This window comes from Notamacropus eugenii, chromosome X (assembly GCF_028372415.1).
Source record: "Notamacropus eugenii isolate mMacEug1 chromosome X, mMacEug1.pri_v2, whole genome shotgun sequence".
NCBI classification, from domain to species: domain Eukaryota; kingdom Metazoa; phylum Chordata; class Mammalia; order Diprotodontia; family Macropodidae; genus Notamacropus; species Notamacropus eugenii.
Window position 1 is genome coordinate 29,950,464 of NC_092879.1, and position 20,597 is coordinate 29,971,060.

A 20,597-nucleotide genomic window follows, 5' to 3' on the forward strand; every position below is an offset into this window, starting at 1 on the left:
ACTGGTGGCAAACTGTGCCTGTGTGCTTTTTAGCCAGGTGTGTTTTTAGCCAGGCTGCCCCTTTATGGAAGGATATGAGGTGGTCATTTCTTAAGGGTGATGGGAAAATTAAAATACACATCCAGGAATTCCCCATGTGAATGAAACCACAGTCCTAGCCCCTATCCCTCTATCCAATGAGAAGCAATTCAAAGCCCCGAATGATTGTAAATATCTCCTCTACCATCTTGGGACTCCCAGAATAAAGATGAGAATAATTGGGTTAGACCACAAACGCAAATGGCACTTTGTCTCCAGCAGGCTCCAGTTAACATATCCTTTCTCATGAATGCAGCTTTGTCTATCCAAACAAAGACCCAAGTAAGTTTCAGTAGGAAGAGCATGGAGGTACAATCCCTGGGTAGCAGCATGTTCCATAATAGCACCAGGCCAATAACAGCAAGCCTACGGCAACGTGGCACCTTGGGTGGGCACCTATTTTTCCCTTTTCACTTATCTCAAGTTTGGCCCTCAAGTCATGCCAAACACAAACATGTTTATATTATCCTTAGAGACTCTGAGAAGCAACTGAACCCAAACAGTCTTTTTTATTAAAACTGAATTGCAAACTGAAACAAGATTCCCCCCCCCCCCCCCGCCCAGAATAATTGCCTCCTTCCCATCCACTTTCCATAGGTACCCGTCTCCCAAATTTGCATGCCCCTCAGGGAAATATTTTGCACTCTGGATGCCCATATGGAGTCTCCTATCCAAGTCTGTCCTTTTCAGGAAACACAGCATGCCTTCTTTCCTTCCCCTCCCCTCCCTTGTATCAAAAGTGGCCTGTTCCGTGTCCTATTTTCTCTGGGCCCTGCTCTGTTCTGGATCCCTCTCCCAGAGCCAAGCTGGCTACATCTGCCTCTCAGGGTTCCAGGGAGTGACCCTGAGTGGTTGTGGGGCATTTCTTCTCTGCTGCCATTGACTCTGTTGTCCCCATTAGTAGTGGCCAGTGACTTGTGCTCCAATTCCATTTAACTACTTGATATGATTGTTTTTTACAATGGGATGTTCATTTCAGAGATATAACAAGAGCAAAACTACCAACATTCCACCCCTCATCACCTCAGGAGCATACTCTTACCTCCACCACCTTGATGTCTAGTGGTGGCAGGGAAAAGAATAGGTTCATAACTTAGTTTAGTTTCTACATAGCATTGATCCTACTAAATTCATGTCCAAGTGTGGTATGAATGCTGAATGAATCCTCATCTCTTTGGAACACTAGGATGCCAAGGGAGCTTCCACTCCCTTCATACCTCTGGGGCATCGATGCTATACTGGCTGAAATCCCAAGTTTCGGAATGCCAGGATGCCAAGGCACCCTCTGGACCTCTCAAATTCACAAGGTCATAAGCTCCACTCCCCTCACCAGTCTCTTTAGCTCCCATAAGAGTTCTGAGGCCATGTTCTGACTGAAGCTCATAGGCCTTTTTGAACTCCTCTGCAATTAAAGAGCTCTGAACCAGTTATAGAATGTCCACACATACTCCACAGGCCCTCCAAGGAGCTCCAATTCCACATCATCATGATTCTCCAGGAAGCAGGAAGCAGGCTCCCCAGCATCTCCACATGCCAAAATGACATTAGAGACACTCTACATATACACTAGACTCCCATGCTGCTACGAAACTGTTCATTTGGCCAAAGGGGAAGGCATACCCATGAAAATAATGCCCCAGATGAATCTATCCAAGTATCAAAGTATGGCACACATGTTACACACATAGACCAAATAACAGTAGGAGTAGGTAGGGAATACTGTAAAATCAGTCAATAGGTTATCACAACTCAAGAAATGTTTAGGATTGACTGTGATAGAAGGGAAAAGATGCCATAGTGGAACTGTCAACACTGGTCTTCATCACTGACCCCATAATTGAAGTTGGACACAGCTGGGTCAAATATAACTGATAGGCACAGGTGAGCATAGAGTGTGGCCTGATTATATGAGATGTGCTATGACACTTTAGGACATTACCATTGGCCTTTCCATTTAGGTTACAGTAAGAGATCTCTCCCCCTCCTTATATCATTATGAGTATACTTACGTTTGTATGTTATATCTTTCTGTCAGAATGTAGGTTCCTTGAGGGTAGAGGCTTGGAGTTTTGGTTTTGTATCTTCATCACCAGGGACAGTTCCTTCCACATAGTAGGAAGCTATATATTTGAATGAATTTTATATATATATATATATATATATATATATATATATATATATATATATATATATATATATATATATATATATATATATATATATATATATATATATATATATATATATATATATATATATATATATATATATATATATATATATCTTGGATATCAGACCTTTATCACAGAAACTTGGCAATTTTCCCCAGTTAACTGTTTCTCTTCTAATATTAGCTATGTTGATTCTGTAAAAATTTCTTGATTTTATGTAGTCAAAATTGTCCATGTTGTCTTTTGTGATACTCTTGCCCCCTTGTCATGTATGAACTCTTTCCATAGTTGTGACAGGTATTTTCTTCATCGCTCCTCTAATTTGTTTATGTTATGACCTTATATATCTCAGGGATATATCTACTTGAAGCTCATTGTTTCATGTAGTATGAGATGTTAGTTTAGTCTAAACCCTAGTTTCTGCCAGACTGCTTTCCAGTTTTCCCAGCAGTTTACATCAGATTTTCATCAGTCTTTAATCCCAGTGGCTGCACCCATTACATTTAATTTAATGCTGTACTATATTCATTTACTTCTTTGTCTGTATATCACTAATCTTTACTCCCTGACTGCCTTTTCTATTTTTTTGACAATAACAAATTGTTTTGATAATCATTGCTTCGTAGTATAGGTTTATATCTGATAATGCTTTCTTTCACTGTATCCCTTAGGAATCTTCACCTTTTGTTCCATTAGATGAATTTTGTTATTATTTTTCCAGCTCTCAAAACTGCTTTGGTTGTTTAACTGTTATGGTACTGAATATGCTAATTAATTTAAATAGTATTTCCATTTTTATTATTTCAATACAGTCTAACCATGAACAATCCCAGAAGGACATTGATATGCCAGAGAGTGTCCAATGGAGGGTAATCAGGGTGGCACAGGGCCTCAATTTCATTCCATACTAGGGTCAGTTGAAGGAATTAAGAGTGCTTAGCTTGGAGAATAAAAGACTTAAAAATAAATAGTAGCTATCTTCAAACACTGCAACAACTTTCATATGTAATCCAATTGAATATAAGAATATAAGAGCCTACTATGTGCTGGGGACTGTGCTAAGCACTAGGGATACAATTCATTAAAAAATAGAAGAGAGATGAATGTTGTTCCACTTGGGCCCAGAGGGCAGCCCTAGAAAGAGTGGGTGGAAGGTACAAAGAGGTCGATTTTGGCACCATGTGACACAAAACATTCTCATGATTACAGCTGTTCCCATTGGTATAAGCAACGTCTAGTAAGGAAACTCCCTCTAAAACAGTCCAAAAGAAGAATGAATGACCTCTCTCAGGACGTGGGGGCTCATCCTTCAATGCAGGTCTTCAAGCAAAGTCTTAATGAGGACTTGGAAGAGATAGTGTAGATGGTGGGCTTGGTCATGTACCTGGTCAACAGTAAGTGTTTAATAAATGCTTGTTGATTATTTGACTGATTGAGACATAGGTAGAACCCATTGTCCTCTGAGGTCCCTCCCCACTCAGAGAATCTATGTGCAGGGGATGGACTGATTTGAGTTCCTTTCACAATGAAATGAATAACATGGAAAACAATACGCAAATTAGAAGCAAATCTACATGAAAGTAGATTACAATTGGGAGTCACTAGCCGAGTATTGTCTATCATGAGGCAAAATGGTGGAGTGAATGAGATGCTGTGCTTGGATTAAAGAGAATGTAAGTTTGTATATTTCCTAGAATTTTTGACCTTGGGCGAGGTACTGTGCCTTAGTTTCATCATCTGTAAAAATGGGAAAAATGATGGTATCTCCCTCAGAGGATTGCAGTGAGATATGTAAAGTGTTTTGAAAAACCATAAAGCCTTATATAAATACTAGCTGCTACTACTACTATGTGTGACCTTGGCCAAGGTCCGGGGTGGGGAACCTGAGGCCTCAAGGCCACATGTGGCCCTCTAGATCCTCAAGTGCGGCCCTTTGACTGCATCCCAACTTCACAGAGCAAATCCCCTTAATAAAAGAATTTGTTTTGTAAAATTGGACTCAGTCAAAAGGCTACACCCAAGGACTTAGAAGGCCACATGTGGCCTTAAGGCTGCAGGTTCCCCACCCCTGGAAAGTATTTCACTTCCCTGGGCCTTGGTTTCCCCTTTAATAAAATGAAGAAGTAGACTAGATGGCCTCTGAGGAGCTTAAGATCTAGTGTCCCAAAGGGTAGCTAGGGGATGCAGTGAATAGAGCCTGGAGTCAGGAGGACCTGAGTTCAAATCCAGCCTCAGACACTTGACACTTACTAGGCGTGTGACCTTGGGCAAGTCACTTAACCTCAATTGCCTCACCTGACCTCTCACAAATAAAAAGATCTAATGTCCCAGGTGTAGGTATATATTGCCCATCTAGGTTCCATGTATGCTCATATGGGTTATCTAAATGCAGATCAAGGGGAGACCTCAATAGATTTTTCTGGAATCTTGCCCACCCCTCTGCAAGGAAAGCTTTGATTCCTACCTGGAGAACAGGAGAAGGGACCATGAGACAGACTGCTCCGTTCTCCTCTAAGTGAAAGGAATTCTAGGCTAGAATCATTTCTATCAGCTACTCCCCCCCCCCCCAAAAAATATGGCTTTCCTGATCCCTATCCTTCCCAGGGGAAGGAGTACCCCAAGCTTACATCACCAAATGTTAGTTATTCGAAAGACCATCATAAAGAGTGAACAGTGAGTGAACCAAGTAAACTGATTTATCCAAGAAGGTAATAAACAGTAAGCAGAGATGTTCTGCAGATTAGAATATACAGACTGACCTCTCAGGTCATCCAAGAGAGAGGCCTTGATCTCACCAAAGGAGAAATTCCCTGAAGTTTCTAGGAAGAAAAGTTAAAAATCAAGGACATAGGGAAGAGTCAGCTTTCCCCTCCATATCTGCAGATCCCAGATCTTGGGGCAGCTAGGTGACCCAGGGAAAAGAGCACCAGCCCTGAAGTCAAGAAGAACCTAAGTTCAAATCTGGCCTCAGACACTTGACACTTACTAGCTGTGTGACCTTGGGAAAGTCACTTAAACCCAATGGCCTTGCCTCCCCCCTCAAAAAAAATAAATAAAAATATCCCCCACAAAAACAAATAAATGAATGAATGAATGAATGAATGAATGAATGAATGAATGAATAAATAAATATTTCCAAAGTCTATTCTTTCCCTTTCTCCACAGATCTCTCCCTGAAAAGAGTCTGGAATCTTATGTCCTCTCTTAAAATAGAAGAAGATTGTCTCTCTTCTCCAAAGCTCTTGAACTCTATCTCTCACTAGGGAAGTAATCCTGAATCATCTTTCTCTCTACCAATGAGAAGTCTTGGGCAAGTGTTCCAGACTTAAAACATGACTTCCATACGTGTGTCTTGGGCCAGTCATGTCCCATCCCTGAGCCTCAGTTTCCCCCTATGGAAAAGAAGAACATTTAGACTACATGGTCTCTGAGGTCTCCTATAGCTCTAGAGCTATGATCCCATTTGTGACCCTAGGCAAGTTATTTCTCATGCCTTGGTCTCTGTTTTCTCTCTTGTAAAAAGATGCAAGTTGGGCTCAGTTTCCCTGAGGTCCCTTCCAGTGGTAAATTTGACACCCTAGGACTCAATCACCTGCTGGCTCAGCTTGTATGCCTTTGGCTTTGAGTGGTAAGCACAGTGAAAAGCTCTCTAAAGTCAGTCAGGACCTCGGGGGGATCAAGCTCAGTTCCCCTGTGTTATCTCCCAATCTCCCTCTCTAGACTCCTCTTAGGCTTGCAGAGATCAAGTCATACTCAACTGGTACTTTGAACTCCAGGGAGCTATTGCAAAAGGAAGCAAGGTGTTCTTGGATACAGGCCCAGTGGCAGTTAGGGAGTTTATTGTGTCCAGAGAGCAATCCTGATTCTATCTTCATTCTCTTCTAAAAGGAATTCATCTCTGTTCTCTTAGAAGTAATGACCTTCCATAGTCTGAATGGCCAAGGTTAGAAGTAAATGAAGGTAAGACAGAGAGACAGAGAGTGAAAGAGACAGAGACACAGACAGAGACACACAGAGACAGAGACACACAGAGAGACAGAGACAGAGAGAGACAAAGAGACAGAGAGAGACAGAAAGACACAGAGAGATAGAGACACAGAGAGACACAGAGAGGCATAGACACAGAGATACAGAGAGAGAGACAGAGACATAGAGACAGAAGCAGAGAAAGAGAGAGAGAGAGAGAATCATTAAAGGAACCTCTGACCTGCAATAGGGATTTCCTTCTAGGCCCTTGGGTTAGTCATTAGCCAGTCTGCAGCGTGCCTGAAGAATGAGTTCATTGGATTCTAGATTTAGAGCTGAAAGGATCTCAAAGACTGTCTAATCCAACTCCCTCATTTAACAGAGCTGGAAACTGAGGTCAGGATACCTATAGATGTCAGATCTAAAGCAGGAAGAGACTTGAGAGGCTAGCTTGGTCAAATGCCTCCTAATACAGATGAGGAAACTGAGGCCCAGGGAAGGGATTTGTCCAAAGTCACTTATAGGATCAGAGATCTAGAGATGAAGGAGACCTCAGAGGTACAGAGAAATGAGGCGACTTGTCCAACGTCCTACAGAAAGAAGTAGAATTTGAAGCTGGGTCCTTGGATGTCAAAGCTGTTGCCTGTCCCATTGTAGCAGGCTGCCTTTTTCTCCCTGTGATTTCCCTTTACAGCGAAGGGGAGGAGGGCTTCAGCATTTGGCAGTAATTTCTTTCTAATGTCAGTGGTTTATTGGGTTGCCCTGGTTTCATTTGTTTGTTGTTGTTGTATTGTTTTTTTAAAAGCTCATTTCCAACTGACTGTCTGCAGCTATTGTGCACTAATGGGGGCCAATGGGAATAACTCTTAAGGAGGAGCCTGGGTTTTCCAAGATTGGGGGGAGAGAGGGAGAGCACAAAATGCCCCAAGGGTATCATGGCTTACCCTCATCTGGAACAAATCATTGAAAGCACTGGAAAATTGTTGAACGCCTACAACAATCCATGACTAACACAATCCTAGGCACAAAGGGATGTCATCTAGTCTAACCCACACCTATGCTGAAATCCCATCTAACAACATCCCTGAAAGGTTATGCAGACTCTGCTTGAACCTGGCACTGGTACTTTCTGTGTTACCTTGGGCAAGTCATTGGGCTTCAGTTTCCTCATATATCCCTATCCTTAGGACTGGATAGCCTCACAGTATCCTTGCCAGCTGGAAATCTAGTTCTTATGTCTGACCCTGGGCAAATACCTTCCCTTCCTTAGGCCTCAGTTTCCCCCTTTGTAAAGAGAGGGAGTTGAGCTAGATGACCTCTGGAATCCCTTCTAACTCTCATCCTCTGTCATCAGCAAGTCTCTACGAAAGTCAAAGAGCCTTAGTCCACTGTAGAATTCTCATTTTGCCTTGCCCGTCATTCTGGACTTCAAAGAAGGCTGCCTTCGAGGAGTCATCTCCATCCCTCTTCTGTTTACTTGTTTGAAAGTTTCTTGTTTAGTTTACCAGGCTGTCAGTTCTGATTGCTCAGACGTCTGCTCAGTGTGTCTTTTAAAGCATATTACTGCAGAAAAGTCATTTTTCCAATAACAAAGAAATGATTCAGTTGACACAACCATCTTGCTTTAGAGGGTGTTGGACCCACCCTTTTGGCTTCATTCGAGTTCTTTAGAACCTGGTAACACGCACACAAGCTAAACACTGATCGCTACTTAGCCTTGGAAGGCATCTGGTCCTCATGCAGGAATTGTGGCCCAATGGCGGCCCAGTTGTTACAATGGAGCACGTACAAAAAGAAGCAACATTATAGGAAGGTTTCCAGCTGGGGCCCGCAGAGCTCCAGATAACTCAATTTCTAGCCCCCCCTCCCCAACACACACACATACACACACACACACACACACACACACACACACACATACACACACACACACACACACACACACACCCCAAGTTTCCTTGTTATTACGGCTCTGAGGTTCATTTGATTTTTCCAAAATTTCAGTGGGGGAGAAGTGCAGCGATCAAAGTTGCGATTCTATTGGTTTAGGAACTCCCAATGGAAAATCTCCCTCCCCATTCCAGAAATGCGCTCATTCTACACCTCCCTGATACCAAGGTCCTCTTCAAAAATGAAGGACAAACAGCAACAACAACGAATAGTTTTAGAGTTGCCTGAGACAGTGAGGATAGGTGACTTTTCCAAAGTCACACAGTCAGCATACGGCAAAAGGAGGTACCCCTGCATCAGAATGTTTATAGCAGCATTTTTTGTGGCAGCAAAGCACTGGAAACAAAGGCATTGATTGGGGAATGTCTACACCAGGGGTGGGGAACCTATGGTCTTGAGGCCACATGTGACCTTCTAGGTCCTTGGGTATGGCCTTTTGACTGAGTCCAAGTTTTACAGAACAAATCCTTTTATTAAGGGGATTTGTTCTGCGAAGTTTGGATTCAGGCAAAGGGTCTCCCTTGAGGACCTAGAAGGGATTTGTTCTGTGAAGTTTGGATTCAAAGGGCTGAACTTGAAGACCTAGATGGCTACATGTGGCCTCGAGGCCTCAAGTTCCCCACCCCTGGTCTACACAATTTGTGTTCCAAGATGGTATGGAATATTATGGTCCTGTAAGAAACTATGACTATGAGGAATAGAGAGAAGAATGGGAAGACTTACATAAGCTGATGCAGAATGAATAAGCAGACTCTATACTCAACAATCTCAACACTGTAAATGGAAAGAACAGTCAAATAATTGAAGTGGAATGCTGCTAATTATTAGGACCAAGCTTGGCCCCAGCGAAGAAACAGAAAAAGGCACCTCCCTCTTCCTCCTTGCAGAGATGAAGAACTAGATAGAGGCCACCCATAAAAGATAGCGATGAAAATTTATTAAGAATTTTAAAAAACCAAGCCAAACAAAAAAAGTCATACATTCTCATATATTTTGCATAGGTTTCATAGCATTTTCTTTGAAGAACTGAAGTCACAGGTCACACAAAAGGAAATGGAGAAACACGGGAGAGTAAGTAGGCTTCTGCCTGTCATCCAAGATGGATTAAACACCAGAAGTGGAATTCTAGCTATCACCAAAGAAGTAGAAAACCAGGAAAAGATGCAGGCTAGTCATGTGGCAAGACAGATGGACAATAGATGGACAATCCAAGTGCCCCATTAGTACCCACACAATGTCAAGAGATCCAGAAGTTGGTGTCCAAGACATGGGATGAACCCCTGGGAGAGGATGTGGAGAACAACATGAACAATAGTCACGCAGGATGGGCAAGTATGGAAGGGTTGTGATCAGCATCATGGAGGGAATACACCATCAGTGAAATCACAGATCCATTGAAGTAACAAAGGAGCAAGTTCATAGCATTCAAGAGCTAGAAGAGAGTTTAGATATAAACTTAATCAACCCCTTCATTTTACAGAGAAGGAAACTGAGGACCAGACTACGGAAGAGACTTGCTCAATGTCAACTAACCAGTGCACTAGATGGCCAAGAAACGATATTATCTTGGCATCTTCTGCCTCATTCTCTGTCACCATCCCTATAGAAAGGGGATACATAAAATAGAGGTGTGTTTTTCTCTGTTCATGGGGAATCATAGCCAGCCAATTTCATCCTCTAGTAGCCAGCCCACTACTAGGAGTGATGGATGAGTCTCTCCATGCTTAGCTAGGGCTCGCCTGCACAAGACAGAGCAATAGTCTATGATTAGGCCATTCCTGTTGTAAAGAACCTGCCAGAGCTCATGTCCCACTGACATCATCGTTGAGAAGCCGGGGGTCAACACCATGACACAATGAGTCTCCAGAAGAGGAACTTAATGAACATAGGAGTAATTGGTTCAAAACTCAGTGATTCTTGCCTCCTTAATTAAATGAATTGCCCCATAGAGGGATCAGGACATAGAGAAAGACAGGGAACATTTCCCATGTGGGCTCCCTGTGTAGTGGGGAAAGGCTCTCTGTCATTTGCGTGTGTGGCGGGGTGGGATTCGTGTGAGCTCCCAGGTTTCTCTCAACATCTGCTGCTCTGCAGCCCATATGGAACCCATTGGTGCTTGACTGCTTTGTGTCGGAAATATGGGCTAAGGGTTGCCATTCCCCATACCCTAGTCCTTCTCCTAACCTGGCTCTGTGTGAGGTCTGCAGCCAAGCTCTGAACCTCTGTTCCCCCATGAGGAATGTTCAGTGACCCATCTATCACAGGACCCCTTGAGTATAAAGTGGCTTGAATAGATCCTATTTAAAATTGGAACCCTGAACAGGGCCAACCTTGGTCACCAGGATAGACATCCCCCCTCCAGATCTCCGCACTAATTCCACTACAGCAGTGGCCGTCTCACAGAGCATGCTCAGAGTTGGCCTTCCTGGTTCCAGCAGACCACAAGGGAACTTTGGTCCCTGCTTCTGATCACATGGTGGCCCAGTGTAGGGAGGACTTGGCCTTTTGGTACAATGTGGCAAACCCTGAGAGGTCTCTTACCACCATTAGTGACTCTTTCCTTTGGTCAAAATAATGCCTTCTATCTCTCCTCTCTCTGATCCATTCTCTGTACAACCGTCATATCGATATATCTATAGCACATATAACAGAAGCCATTCCATTGGGCTCTGTGGGGTATGTGCTAAAGGACATGAGCACCCAGAGACTTCTGGATGGTCCTTATTTATCATGTTTCCATGACAGGAGACTGGTTGAAGAGGATTGGTCACTCAGTGGGAAAAATTTACCACTCAGGGGACCTCAAAAGGAGATGCAATTTCCTCTTGGACTTTCTTCTTCTCTTTTGAACACGTGGCTTGGAACTCCAACAGCTCTCCCTGGGACTTCCTCAAGTGGAGCGAAGGAATTGTTCCACACCCACACCTCCACCTCCACCCCTGTCTCCCAACAGCTGTAGGAGCTGCACACACAGGGCAGGACACATCCATGCTGGCCTAGGCAAGTGTGAGACTTTCCCACAATGTTCCCACAATGGGTATATCTAGTCTTGGTGGCAACCTTGTGAAGTCAAGAAATCAGGAACTCTTAGGTCCAGGTGCTGTTTGCTGAGCACAAGATGACTTCAACAAGTTTTTGGAGAACAAACCCAATTCATGCCATGGCTTGCCAGAAGATATAAACCTTGAGTGAGTTGTTCCCTTGGACAATTGACATCCAGTCAGCAATCCCACCAAATGTACAAAGTCTCACAATGTTCTAAGTGTCAGCTTTCCAGGAATAGATGCCTTGTGATGGGCTTCTACAGCAAGTTTAAAACATCTGTCAATGTGCGCTTAGGAGTCTTCTGTGTTGGAAATACTGCTTTTGCAATGAAGAGAAGACATCAGGTCCTTTACCTTTTTGCACTTGAATGCCTTTCTAGAAGGGAGTTCATTCATCATTTTTGGAGAGATGCTAGCCATGAATGTTAAAAGATTTCAGAGGGTGAAAGGAGAGCCTTGCTGCTCCCCCAGGACTGAAGCTAGTCTGCACATGTCCAGAGTAGGGTCCTTAGTGAGAGGCGGTACCCTTCCTCCTGGCCCATGATGCTCCCTTCAGTGACTCTTCTATCACCTGAGGACAAAATTCAAACTCCTCTGTTGGGCATTTAAAGCCCCTCCGGCTCTGGCTCTAATCTTACTCCAGGTTTCTTTCATAAGACTCTTCCTTGCTCACTCTACATTCTAGCCAGACTTCTCCTATATGATGTTCCACCTTGTGTAGAAGTTGGACTTTGAACAGACTGTACCCAGTACCTGGAATACTCTCAGTCCTTGGTGCTCTCCATCCTCTCTCCCTCCCTGCCTCCAACCCAGAAATGATTCTTTATTCACTTGGGGGGGGGGGTAGGAAGGGGTAGTTGGTCTCTTACCAATGGATTCCTTTCCCCATCTACCCCCTAGCAAGTTGATGTAAAGAATAGATAACAAGAACTTAAACAAATAGTAAAGATGTGGTCACCCCAGGTACCCCTTTATGAAAAGTGAACAAGGTTTCCTTGATTAAATAACTTGGAAGGAGCAATGCCATTGGCCAAGAAATGCTTGGTCATGGCCCTTAAAATGTTTAGCTTGGAGTTCTGTAGTCAGTATAGACAATGGCAACTTTATGGAACATGATCCCTATGCCCATGCAAGAGAGCAGTGGCAAGTATTGGGGGCAGGGTAGATTTTCTCTCTTTCCTCCTCTATTGGCCATCGCAACTAGGAGTAGAACTACTAACCAAGTATGAGACACCCCATCCAACAATTTAGGAGTTAGTTTGAGTTTGAGGCATAGTTGAGGGAACAAAGATACACACCCTCTAAACCATAGGTTCTGAACCTTTTTGTATGTGTCACGGAACCTTTGGCACTCTGTTGAAACCTATGAAGCCAGCCTTACAGTAATGTTTTCAAATGTATAAAATATATAAGATTATAAAGGACACCAAAGTTTAGTGAAAAATAAAGATTTTTTTTTCCATATTCAAGTTCACAGATCCCCAGAAATCATTCCATGAAGTCTTTAGTGGGATGGAATCCCTACTCTACACATATACAGACCCAGAGAGGCAGTCATCAAAGGCTGAAACAGCCTCAAGGTCCCCTGGCAGCAGAGAAGAGTAGACTTGCGGACTCACCAGAAATCTGGCTTTGGTAACAGAGCTGAACGGAAGACGCCACAAGGAAAGCAGGGACTTCTAGACCATGCAGTACCTTAACTACCCATGTGCCCTATAAATGTGTCTCATTACCACTGCACTCTTAATTTATGCCACTCTTTTCATGGACACTGAGTATATTTGTGGGAGAATATGCCCCAAGTTTAGGGAAGGAGCATTTTGAAGGTATAGCTCTTCCTGTGTCATTTTAGAAAATACCATTGCTTTGAGCTAATTGTGTCTACTGGTTGACTGAGGGGAGTTCCCTCAGGGAGACCCAACCCAATGGTGCTAACACAAGTGTAGAAAGTAACCCGGAAGGGGTTCAATATTGGTATACATGTTGTCTTTACCTTTCTGTGTACACACTGAACCTCTTCTTCAAGGGCAGAGATGATTCTATCTTTGTATCATCGTTAGCATATAGTTTTGGATGGTGCATAGTACCTGTGCATATAGTACCATGTGAAACTGGCACATACGAAGTGATTAATAAATGTTTGATGAGTAAAATATATTTCATAATAATATAATGCCCTTTCTCCAGGGGATGTCTTTTAAAATGGCACAGTAATACTTCAGTTATGCTTAAAAAGTAAGACCTTGAAGTTCTTAACAGAGAAACAAGATGGTAAGGCAGTGGGAGGCAGGGGAAACAAAGGAAAGAGGCTGAGGGCCATGCAACCAGGGGCAGCCCCCAGCTCTGGGTTCTCTATGGAAGAAGGCATTCAGTGGAAGGACTGGGCCAAGAGTACATAGGGGCTTATCTTTTCTCAAGTCCCTGACTCCATTTGCCCGAGGCAGAAACAGAAGGACAGACGGGAGTTTGAAGATCCCTGTCTGGACTTCTTCATCAAGGCCATCTGGTCACTCTCCACAGGCTTATGGGAGAAACGGGCAGGGATAAGGAGGGAAGAAGGACTGGAAGTCACACAGCGAAGGCTAAAAGAGAAGCAACGGGAATAATCTTAAGCTTTAGCAGAAAGGCTGATGACAATATGCATTCAAACTCAGAGATTTGTACTTTCTAACATCCCTTCTCTGCTCTGGAGCAGTTCCAGCTGTGTGGTAAAGGGGCAGATGTGGTCCAAAAGGATGGACTATTTAGGGCTTTAAGTTTCATGGCTCCAGATGGAGAAAAAGGGCAGAGAATGGGGTCCTCGGGGCCCCTAGGCCATGTGGAGTAAGGAGTCTGTGGCTTCCTGGGGGCATCTGGGAAAGGAGGTGCACAGGGTGGGGGCGCACGTGTTCAGCTCCAACTGGAGAGGGACAAAGAGGTCTGGGCAGGCTGGAGGTGTCCTGCCGTGAGCAAAGCCGGGTTTCCAGGGTTTCATTTGGGAGATTATTGAGGTCCGGCCGGCCAGTCTGCCAGTCACAAGGCAGAAAGGCGTTTTTCCTTGGATGTCTGAACATTGCTGGACATCTGGGATCTCTTGGAGGTAGGGAGAGAGGGAAGACATTGGCTGGGTATGCCTTCGCCTGGGGAGAACATGAGGAATTTTAATGATTTCCTCTGTAAATTCTTGAGGGGCCTCGCGTAGCCAGTATAAACAGGAGGCATTTCAGTTGATTGGATTTATGTGCCTGAAATCAGGAAGCGGGCCAGCACAGGCCTCTGTTTCGCTCTACTCCTTGGGACACGAAGTTGGAATGCTGGTAGCTGCATCCTCAGGTTTCATCTTGTAATCAGTGGCTACTCGGGATTTCAGCTTTCATCTGGGCTACTCCTGAACCCACTGTACAAGCTCTGTCAATCCTGAGACAAGGCAAGGGCTGCAATGGTCTGGAGCTTCTGTATACGAGCTGCTTGAGTCACAGAAGGGGGCGAACCTCGTGCCTGTGATAGACAAAATGTTCAAGACTTGTTTCCTCATCTGATCTCTAAGGCCCCTGCCAGCTTGAGCACTCTAGGATTCTATGAAGTGATATGATCAGGACATCCAGGGGCCATCGATCCACCAACCAATCAACAGACATTTATTAAGCACCTGCTTCCTTCAAAGAAAAAGGGGGGGGAGGACCCTGCCCTCAGGGAGCTTACTTCTAATTGGAGAGATAACATGTACACAAATAAGTCAATATAGAATCTATGCTGAATAGTGGAAGGTAGCCTGAAAGGGGAAAGGACTAGCAGCTAAGACCTCCAGAAGGTGGCATTTGAACTGCATCTCAAAGGAAACCAAGGATTCTAGGACACAGAGGGGAAGAGGAAAAGCATTCTAGGCATGGGGGACAGCCAAAGCAAAGACACAGAGATGGGAGATTGAGAGTGGCATGGAAGGATTAGACTATAAAGGATAGAGAGAGGAATAAGGTATATGGAGACTGGAAAGGTAAGAGGAGCAAAGGGTTTGAAATACTAAATAAGAGTTAATATTTGATTCTAGAAGGAGTCACTGGGGTAGGGGCTGACAAGGTCAGGTCTGGGTTTTCTGAAGATCACTTTGGCTTCTAAGTGGAACATGAACTAGGGAGAGACTTGAGGCAGGGAGGCCAACTGAAGGTTATTGCAGTGGTCTAGACATCAGGTCTGTTCTAGGGCAAAGGGGTAGTTAGGTGCAGTGGATAGAGAACTGGGCCTAGAGATAGGAAGACCTGAGTTCAAATCTGACCTCAGATACTTATGTGACCCTGGGCAAGTCACTTCACCCTGTTTGCCTCCGTTTCCTGGTCTGTAAAATGAGAATTCAGTTGGTTTTTTTGTTGTCATTCAGTCATTTTTCAGTCCAACTCTTTATAACCCCATTTGAGGGTTTTCTTGGCAAAGATACTGGAGTGGTTTGCCATTTCCTTCTCCAGCTCATTCCAGAAGAGGACTCCTAATGAAACATGCTCCCTACCTCCTGACTAAGAGTAGGTAAACTCAGGGCACAGATCATGTTGGACATGGCCTATGTGGGAATTTGTTTGGCTTGACCAGGCATATTTGCTGCAGAAGCTGGTGTTTGGGGTTTGTTTTTCAGTTGGAGAAAAGGAGAGAAAATCAATTTTTGTTCATTGAAAAAGAAATAAATGACCAGTAGGCAGTAGGTGAGGCTCAGGAGAGAGCTTAGAACTGACTTCTGCTAACCCTACCAAGTAAGAAAGGCTTTAGGTGTGGGCTGTGATGAAGTACAGCTGTCACCTGAGGACCAGACTGTCAAAGTTACCAGAAGGTTCGATGAATTTTCTTGATCATAGCAACTCCTGAAGTACTATCCACTAAGGTTTATGTGGCTAATAAGATGTATAATGAGGATAAATGTAAACTCTTACAACTAGGTTCAAAAATTAACTTCACCACTTGTATAAACTGATGCAGAGGGAAGTGAGCAGGGCCAGGAAAGCAATACACAATGACTAGGGTGATATAAATGGAAGAGACAGTAAAATAAATCTGAATGGTATGTAATTATAATGACCAAGCTCAGCTGGGGAGAAAAATTGAGAAAATATACCTCCCTCACCTCATTGCAGGGCTGAGAGCATATGGATGATCTATTACATATGCTGTCAGACAACGTCAATGTCCTGATTGGTTTTTACTGAACTTCATTTCTTCCTCTTTCTTTTGCATTTTTTTTTACAAGGAATGGTTCACTGCGTAGAGAAAGGCTATGTTCAGAAATGCAGGTACTAAGAAAATCCACCAATAAAAATAAAATTTTCAAAAAACAACAGCAATGACATGTGGCTAGATAGCAGCTCATTCGAGAAAGATCTGGGGGTCTTAGTGGAATGCAAGTTCAATATGAGTCATCAGTATGACACGGTAGGCTAAAAAAGAGAATTCCATCTTAGGCTACATAAAGAGGAGCATAGTATCCAGGACTAGGGAGGTGATAGTGTTACCAACCTTTGTCTCGGTCAGACCATATGTGGGGTAGTACACTTAGTTCTTGGTGCCTACATTTTAAGGAAATTAATGAGCTGAATATCATACAGATCAGGGCAACCTGAATTGTGAAAGGCCTTGAGATAATGCCATGTGGAGATCAGTTCATTCATATCCAATCATTCAGTCAACAAACATTTATTAAGAGATTGTTGCATATGGAGAAGAGATAAGTTGGAGGAGAGTGACTGTGGAAGGGAGATCAGATTTGTTCTGCTTGACCCAAAGGGCACAACTAGGAACAGTGGGTAGAAAGAAGGTACAAGGGAACAAAAATAAACTTGATTGCCAAAGAAATATTGGAACTAATTGTACAAATGTAGAATGAACTGCCTCTGGAGATAGTGAGTTCCCCTTCCCTGTTGGGGATGTTGAAGGGTGAATTCTTAGTCAGGTGCCAGTTGCACTAGATGGTCTCTGAAGTCTCTTTTAACTTGGAATTGCTAAGAATATGTGATTTTGTGTGGAGGAGTTGTGATCACCACTGATGAAGTATCTTTGGTAAAATCACAAATTTTTTGAAGTGGCAGAAACTTGGTTCTGTCACCACATAGTCCCATGATCTTAGACACATCATTCAGCTCCTGCCTCTAAATCCCAACAAGATCATGGGTTTCAAGCTGGAAGGAACTCTATTAGGGGCTACTGAGCAGAAATCCTTCATTTTACAGTTGAGGAAACTGAGGCAGACAGGTAAAGAGGGTCACCCAGTGAGCAAGTATCTGTGGCAGGACTTGAATTTGAGTCTTCCTGACTCCAGGATCAGTTTCTTCATCTGTAAGACCACTATTTCCCTGCCCACTTCAAGAGGAAAAGAATTAGATATAGGCGTGAAAGCATTTTGAAAGTGCAGTGTCGTCATCTTGGAGAGGAGAAGATAAATGCTAACATCTAAAGCAGAGTGGCCTTCTAGGTCCTCAAGTGCAGCCCTTTGACTGAAAATCTCCTCTAGGTCCTCAAATATGGCCCTTTGGCTGAATCCAAACTTCCCAGAACAAATGCCCTCTAGATTCTCAAGGGTGGCCCTTGGACTGAATCCATACCTCATAGAACAAATCCCCTCTAGGGAATCCACACTTCACAGAACAAATCCTTAAGGAAAGGATTTGTTCTGGAAAACTTGGACTCAGGCAAGAGGCAGCACCCAAGGACCTAGAAGGCCACATGTGGCCTTAAGGCTGCAGGTTCCCCACCCCTGGACTAAAAGTTCACAGAAGGTAAAAATCACGAATAATGAAAGTTACCCTCAAAGTCCCTAAAATGACCCATAAAATTCCTGTAGGGTATCTTTTAAGTAGTTGTAGTTGGAAAGGGGCTAGTTTTTCTTTAAGTGAAAGGGATCTGTGTCAGAGGCAGCTGACTGTGAGGTGGCTGCTATGGAAACAGTTGAAAGTAAATTGTCTTTTTTTCAAAACACCTAGCTAAGCTAGGAGAGAGGAGAGAAGCACGAATCAGGGAGAAGGCCAAAACATGTCAAGTCCTAGCTGGCAGAACGGAGGGTGGGGCAGGAGTCGCCCTGGAAAGGGCCCCTACAGAAGGGCAGTTTCATTAGCGGGTCTCCTTCCTCTTTGGCCAAGAGCCCCAAGAAATCCCAGGGGCACCCTCGGGTTGACCAGGAATGATGGGAAGACCAGTGGAGGCTGCCTCCCCCATCACTTGGGCAGCCTCTGACTGCAGCGAGAAGCCCCCAGGGAAAATGAGGCTGAGAGAAGAGCAAATTCATGGCCCCTAGCTCACAGTCGCTGGCGTCCAATTTCAGGAAGAGCCATGGCACGAGGAATCGGGGGATTCTAGTTTAAATCATAGACCATAAGAGTGCTGGACTCCAAAAGATCTGAGTTCAAATCCTGCCTCAGATACTTCCTAGCTTGGTAACCGTGGGCAAGGCACTTCTCCCCTCTTAGTCTCAGTTTCCTCACCTGTAAAATGGGGATAATAGCACAAAAATATTGTGTGGATCACAGAGACTCTGTCAAGTGTTTTGCAAACCTCAGAAGAGCCATATAAATGTCAGCTCTGATGATCATTATTATTATTTTTGTGTTCTTGTCCTTATCCTCCCTCCCTCTGCTTCTCCTGTATCTCTCTGGCGTTGTCTCTCTAGCTCTTTTTGTCTCTCTGTGTCTCTGTCTTTTGATCTCCATCTCTGCACTTTGTCTCTGTGTGTCTCTGCCTCTGTCTCTCTCTGTCACTCTCTGTCTCTCTGTCTTTCTGTCTCTCTCGCTGAATCTGTCTCCCTGTCTCTCTCTTTCTTTGTCTCTTTGTCTCTGTCTGTCTCTCTATCTCGTTTGCTCTCTCTCTCTCTCTCTCTCTCTCTCTCTCTCTCTCTCTCTCTCTCTCTCTCTCTCTCTCTCTCTCTGTCAATCTCTTCACCAAGCACAGAGCTGAATTAACATTAAGTGAAATAAGTATATGGTGAGCCTCCATTGTAAAATCCTGTGCAAGTGCCAGGTATCATTTCCCGATTTTTATTGGACCTGTTGGGATAAAGGGGGCTAAGTCAGTCACCATAACTTGGAGCACAGAAAGAGCCGGGATGGAAGCCCTACATGGCTTTTCACTGTTCCCTGCAGCGCTCAGTGATCTCATCCCCACCGAGTGAGGCAGAGGAAGAAACAAAGACCGTGGGCTATGGCTATACTGATGTGACTGGTTGTTTGACAAACACAGCTGAATCTCCAGCCCAAAGAGTGCTCATCAAAGCTGCTCCTTTGGGAGGGAGCGACTGAATCCAGCGAGGCAGCCACTACTCAAACCATATGTTTGGACGCCACCTCCAGAGCCTGAACTAGTACAGTAGAAAGAGTGTAGATGCTGGGGCCAAAGGCCCTGCATTCCAATCCTACCTCAGAAGCTTACTACCTGTATCAACCAAGTCTCTTCCCCACCCTGGGCCTCCATTTCCCTCTCTATAAAAGGACAGTGTTGACCTCAATGGCCCTGGAGCTCCTTTCTGGATCTATATCTGTGATCCCTATGGGTAACCTTGGGCAGTCGTTTCCCTTCTTGGGGTCTCAGTTTCCTCCTCTGTAAAATAAGGGGGTTGAACTAGATTCTCTCTGACGTCCCTTCCAGCTAGCTCTAGGTCTATGACCCACATATTCCAAAGTGAAAAGATAGCCCTCCTTCATCCTTTGGAAGTGAATCTATTTGCTTAAAGACCTAAAAGCCATCCTGAGACCAGAGTGATGAATCAGGTGAGTGATCCAGCTCCTTGGGAGACAACATGGCTCTAAAACCACAGCCAAATTTTCTTTTAGGGCTGGTGAATTCACCCATTGTATTTAAAAACAAAAAAAAAACCCAAAATCTTCTATCTATGGCCTCCTTTGTTCCTCCCAACAGTTCTGTGAGTTAGATAAGGCAAGTATTATTCCCATTTTATAGATTAGGAAACTGAAGCCTAAGGGTGAATTGATTCAGCCCAGATCACATGATCAATTGAGGGTGAGCCAGGAGTAGCCCTGGTTGCTGCTCTCGCCAGCCCAGCCTGGGCTCCCCTCCTGGTGACAAACTGGCTGGTCAGTGTTCCCAGGAACACCCAGTTCCCCACTGACTTCCACATGCCTCAAAGGCTTTGGAAATAAGGCAAGGCTGAAGCAGAGAATGCTTGCCCTTCTCCAGGGAAGGGCACAGGAGAAATAGCAGGACTTGGGCTCGCCCTCCAGGGACTTTATCTCTTTTGAGGAAGACAAATTGTCTTGGCAAGTCAAGAGCCCCAGCCACTTACATACATACCTTCTGCAGCAACAGAACTTGGCATCTGTTCTGAAATCCAGAGATGAGCTCTTAGAGAAAATATGCTCGCAAAGATGCTTGGGGGCCCCGGCTGCCTGGGCACATGGTCCTGATTAGAACAAGGGCCTGAAAAGCC

The 20,597-nt window shown here is 44.2% G+C and overlaps 1 long non-coding RNA gene and 1 pseudogene across 4 annotated transcripts in view; one reads left to right on the forward strand and one right to left on the reverse strand.

Annotated features, from left to right (window-relative positions):
• Positions 1-20,597, forward strand: part of LOC140515963 (N-lysine methyltransferase KMT5A pseudogene) — a 137,325-nt pseudogene that overhangs the window by 63,078 nt on the left and 53,650 nt on the right.
• The window catches only part of LOC140515964 (uncharacterized), a 105,252-nt gene that overhangs the window by 33,567 nt on the left and 51,088 nt on the right, over positions 1-20,597 (reverse strand). For all 4 annotated transcript variants that reach the window (XR_011971222.1, XR_011971223.1, XR_011971221.1 and 1 more), the window contains exon 3: positions 2,088-2,198. This is a non-coding gene — a long non-coding RNA (uncharacterized lncRNA). The remainder of the gene's footprint in view (positions 1-2,087; positions 2,199-20,597) is intronic.